Consider the following 5,816-nt stretch of genomic DNA (forward strand, 5'->3'; position numbering starts at 1 on the left):
CGGTGTTTAGAGAGAGTGAAATATTCATTGCTAAGTGCAATGCTGTTACATCCGTATTATGTGCATTATGTTGTTACACTTCTTCACAGTAATCAACCCTGAATCTTACATACAAATCTTACAAAATTAGTACCACTGATTTCTAGCAGTATAATTATTTCATTCATTGCCAGACGCCATGTATCCCAAACATGGTGGCCAAGGGCTTAGAGTTAATTGTTTTACAGGGAGGGGCACTAATCCTCCACCAACCCCACTTGACACGTAGGGATGCCAACAGCATCTGGTGTTCCCAGGCGGTCATCCATCCAAGTACTAACCAGACCCAACGTTGCTTAACTTCGCTGATCGGACGGGAAGCGGTGTACTCAACGTGGTATGGCTTATTCATAATTCATTACTTCATTTTCAGAATCATCTCATAATGTAAGGATTGAGAAGCTGCATTGCGGCTCTCTAATACATTTGCATACGACTGCATGCCTTACCTAGTAGAGTATGAGACCCTTTGGGGTGAGAGCAAGGCAGAAGGAAAAAAAGAACAGCAAAATCGTTTAAACCTGTTAGTCTATAAAATGCGCCACAACATACTACATTCTGAATCCCCATGCCATGCTAAATTGACAAACACGTCCTCCTCACGGAGTCCTGTGTAGATGGAATAAGGTTACCGCTGTGTTGTAGAGTGATATAAGTGAATTAGTGCATGAGCACTTGCAAAGCTGAATATCTGTCCTTCATTTGAGTGGAGTAATGTCTTCCTAATATCAACTCTGACTTCTAAGTATGGCGCTAGTGCATCAACAAGTTCCCGTTCACTCACAGTACGTGCATATACAACATAGTGTCAGTACGTCAAGGAGTTGTGTTTTTGTCGGTTACCAAAACACTGTTAAAACAAGGGAGAATGAGTTCTCGCAGTTCTGTTCACTTATGGAGGTCCTCAGCTTCTTATCACCAGGCCGAGTTTTGTACTTCATTACTTCTGTCAAATTGATAAGTGGATTTTAGGATTCTGGTGACGGACACAGTGATCGTAAGCACTCTCCAGAGTTTTCCTTTACAAATAAATGCCCTCTATGATTCTCGCAACAAGAAAATTATATTCTTTGACTTTTCTGCAGACACCAATGCATAAATGTAGAAAAGAATACAAGGAAAGAATGATGTTGTAGAGACTGCAATGGCACAGCACCTGAGGGAGGGGAGGGTGGTGGAACTGAGCTGTAAGCAGTAAAAGAGAGGATTTGGAGAGCATTGTCAATGTATACTGGGATTTGGCGCCGTGTAACTAGATCAAATGTTTGAGGAAATGAAGAGCAAGGAGCATGCGTAGATAGATAGACAGATACATAGATAGGCAGGTAGATTTATATATATGCTGCATATTCATTTACCGAAATTCGGGAAATGGAAAAAAGTACGCAGGAACAGCCTTACTGTGTTAGTGATGCAACTGCAGATATCCAGGCAGCGATGAAGGCAAATTGAAAGTGGAGAAGAGGGAGAGTAGAGAGGGTGAATAGATTGGAAGAGGACGTGAAAGAGCTGAGCGCCGAAAAGAGCAATGGAAATGTATAATGTAGAGAAGCTGGACAGGAAAGAGGAGTGGATGCGATTTTGATAGGGCATATTTCACATTTATGAGAGAGAGAGAGAGAGAGAGAGAGAGAGAGAGATGAATGATTTTTAATATGGATAGATAGTTTTATAGATATGAGGAATTACGATCTTACGGCGGTTATGACAATTCAAAGAATTTAGTTCATAAAGAAATGAATAATATACACATACCGTACATTATATCTATCTATCCATCTATCTATCTATCTATCTATCTCTCTCTATCTCTCTATACACACACACACACACACACACACACACATATATATATATATATATATATATATATATATATATATATATATATATATATATATATATATGATCAGCTAGTCAGATCAGGTGCGGGTAAGGGGATGAGTCTATTATGATGAGGCAGGGGTAAATCAGCTCCGCTGTCGGGACCTGCTGCGGATGTCACTGATTGCGCTGCGCAGTTGACCCTTGTGCAGTGTGGTGCGGTGAGGATCTGTCCCTTTTCCCCTTTGGGGCTAAGATGAGAATGACTGTGTTTGAATGGAGGAGTAAATGGGGACTATGTCGTCCTGTCTCGGCTACCTCCCTTTCCTTGGGGGAAGCAGCATATATACATATATATATATATATATATATATATATATATATATATATATATATATATATATATATATATTGTTACATAGCCTATGATTTCATCATCCTTTGTGTAATTTTAACGCACAGTATGCTGCATGTTTGATCACGAGCGTGTTCTGCCTCAGTCCCCCCTTCTACCGTTATAGTAGAGTAAGTCGTCATTTCTGGAGTTCAGTGCGGGATTTTCAGCTCTTTGTCCCCATGGCTTCATTTGCGCGTCCTTCTTACAAGTTGTATCAAGCTCTGCTGGCCCCTATATAATGAGCTCAGTCTCTGCATCATTGCCACTTAGATCTGCTCCTCATTTTGTTCACATCTCTGTCCTCCCCCGTACAGATATTATTATTGTGAGTGCTCAAGAAATCTCCAAACATCTAGCAGCTGTGTGTAATTTGAGTATAAGTGTTATTGCATTTTTTCTTGTACTGTGTAGCATAAGGTTAATTGTTAGGCCTAGTGAGGTTTGTGATTGATGTTGGGTTTTGTCAGTCATTTTTGATAATAGTTTGTATCTGTAATAATTTATCTGACATTCACTGAGTATTATCTGGTATCTCATTTTATCAGGGCTGACTTAGATAAATTTACTCTTGCTAATTTCGTGTTAATAGAGGCTATTGCAGTTAACCATATATTTAACCTGTTTATTTGCCATTACATTATCCTTATGAGTCCTGAATGTTTTGTTGTTAGTTTGAGCATTAAACTTTAACTTGTAATTTTACCTAACTCTTTTGTTTTGGACCTGGAACTTTACGGGACAGTAGTGATTTTTAGTATTCTCACTTAAAGTGTACATTATCTTTCTCTGTTCCGTAACATAAATTTGACGACCTCATATCAGGATATTCAGGATATTATCATAAGGATATTGTTTGATATTTTGTGACTGTGATATATTCATGATGGCTACTATTTCTACACTTGATGAAGCCAAAGATTTTTTGTCAAATGTGCAAACAGTGTGTGATGTAGAAAACAGAACAAAGAATGAACTTAAGCTTGTTGCTCAACAATTGGGAGTTGCTGTTCGCTCTCATCATTCTAAAGATCAAATTGTTGACATGATTAATGAAAGCTTGTTTAATGTAACTCCTCCAAATGAGCAAACGCAGATTGAATTAGCTAAGTTACAGCTAGCCCTGCAGGAGGCTCAGGCTAAGGAGGCGGAGTCTCGTGTAAAGGAGGCTGAATTTCAAGCACGTCCTAAGGAGGCTGAGTCTCAGGCTAAGGAGGCGGAATCTCAGGCTCGGATTCAGGAGGCACAGATACAGGCACAAGTTGAACTTGCTAGGATTCAGGCAGACCATGAGTATCGCATGAAACAAGGTGGAACTGGATCATCTAGCTCTGATGATTTTGATGTGGCTAAAAATGTTAAACTTGTCCCTTCCTTTAATGAATCTGATTTAACAAAGTATTTTCAGTTGTTTGAGAGGGTAGCTACAGGTTTTAATTGGCCTAAGGAGTATTGGCCAGTACTCCTTCAAACTGTTCTCACCGGTAAAGCTCAAGTAACTTATGCATCTCTGCCTCAGGATCAGTCTGATAATTATGATGTAGTTAAGAGCTTGATTCTTAAGGCCTATGAGCTTGTTCCTGAAGCTTATAGAGTAAAATTTAGGACAACTTACAAGAAAGATAAGGAATCCCATGTTGAGTATGCAAAAATCAAAGAAGATCTGTTAGAGCAGTGGTTAAATTCTAAGAATGTGGATTCTGATTTTGGTAAATTTAAGCAGATGATTTTGCTGGAGGACTTCAAGAGGTGTGTTAATAAGGATGTAAGCCTATATCTTGATGAGAGAAGAATAGATAATTTGTCTGATGCTGCAGTTTTAGCTGATGAATATGTTCTCACTCACAAGAGATATTTTAGAGGAAAAAGGAAAGCTGAGAGTCAGTACGTTGCCTCTACTCAGAGTACAGGTAACAGGAAAGAGAATAAAGATGATGTTTCTCAGGAAGTTAATACCAGCTTCTCCTCTAGATTTCAGAAAAGTAAATGTACTTATTGTAGTAAGCTTGGTCATACTACGAAGAGATGTTTCAGGAGACAGCGTGATGTGAACAAAAAGGAGTCTTTAAATATTCAGTCAATTGGTCTAGTGTCCACTCTTTAGAGTTCCCAGAATTCTTTAACTGAGTTAACTGAACCTGCTTTGAGGGGTAACTTAAATTCTCATGATGGAGCTCCTCTTTTGAGCAGTAACGTGGGTGACACTCTCAAGAGTTCATGTGCTAATTTCCTGTCTGATGGTTTTGTCAGTCCTCTGGACAGTAATGACAGGAAATCAGTTAAAATATATCGTGATACAGGTGCTTGCCAATCCCTTATGCTGACCAGTGTTCTAGGCTCTAATGTTAATTCCTCTGATGAAACTGTAATCTTACAAGGTGTAGGGAATAATTACTTCTCCGTCCCTCTGTGCAGAGTGAATTTAGAGTCTGGTTTTGTTAATGGTTCCGTTATGGTTTGGTTGGTTGAGACACTCCCAATGTCAGGTGTAACTTTCTTACTTGGAAATGATATTGGTGGAAGTCAAGTGTGTCCAGCTCCTCAGTTGTCTAGTGAGCCAGTGGCTGTGTCCCAGGATTGTGATTCCCTGATGTGTTCCCTGCATGTGCTGTCACTAGGGCTAAGTCTAAAGTTACTGGTGATTTAGAGGATAATGATGATGATGATGTTATCCTAGCTGACACTTTTCTTGCTAATTTGGACCACTCACCAGATGAGTCAGTACCCCGTAGTGTTGATAATTTGTCTCGTCAAGAGTTGGTTGAGTTGCAGGTTGCTGACCCTGAGTTGAAAGGTCTAGCTAACTCTGCTTACAGTGAAGAAGAGTCAGCCGGTGCTTCTACTTGTTATTATGTAAAGTCAGGAGTACTTATGAGGAAGTGGAGACCCCCAACAGCATCAGCCGACTGTGAATGGGAGGTTGTACATCAAGTTGTCATCCTCGTGTTTGTAGGCAGGATATCATTAGAGTGGCTCATGATTCCAGTTTGGCAGGACACCTTGGAGTGAGGAAGACTGTGGCACGCATTTTGAAACACTTCTACTGGCCAGGTATCTTCAGGGATGTTTCCTGGTATTGTAAGTCTTGTCACACCTGTCAAGTTGTGGGGAAGTGTAATCAGACTGAAAAGGTTGCACCTCTAGTTCCCATTCCTCCTTTTGAGGCGCCTTTCACCCGTGTGTTGGTGGATATTGTGGGCCCTCTTCCTAAGACTTCTTCAGGATTTTCTTATGTGTTGACCCTGATTGATATGGCTACTCGTTATCCTGAAGCCATTCCACTTAGAAATATCTCAGCAAAGAACGTGGTTAAGGAAATGCTTGGTTCTTCACAAAGTTTGGTCTGCCCAAGGAGGTACAGTCAGACCGAGGAAGTAATTTCATGTCAAATGTTTTCAAGCAGTCTCTGAAAGAGTTGGGCATCACCCAGATCACCTCTTCAGCTTACCATCCCCAGACCCAAGGAGCGTTGGAGAGATATCATCAAACACTCAAATCGATGCTCAAGAAATACTGTTTGGAACATCAGAAAGACTGGGACAAAGGTCTTCCATTTGTT

At 40.2% G+C, this 5,816-nt stretch overlaps 1 pseudogene; it reads right to left on the reverse strand.

Annotated features, from left to right (window-relative positions):
- Window positions 1-271: 271 nt before the first annotated feature.
- On the reverse strand, window positions 272-391 carry LOC145402738 (5S ribosomal RNA; annotated as a pseudogene).
- Between the last annotated feature and the right edge of the window lie 5,425 nt (window positions 392-5,816).

This window comes from Coenobita brevimanus, chromosome 6 (genome assembly GCF_032717465.1).
Source record: "Coenobita brevimanus isolate Jiangsu-jjx chromosome 6, ASM3271746v2, whole genome shotgun sequence".
NCBI lineage: Eukaryota > Metazoa > Arthropoda > Malacostraca > Decapoda > Coenobitidae > Coenobita > Coenobita brevimanus.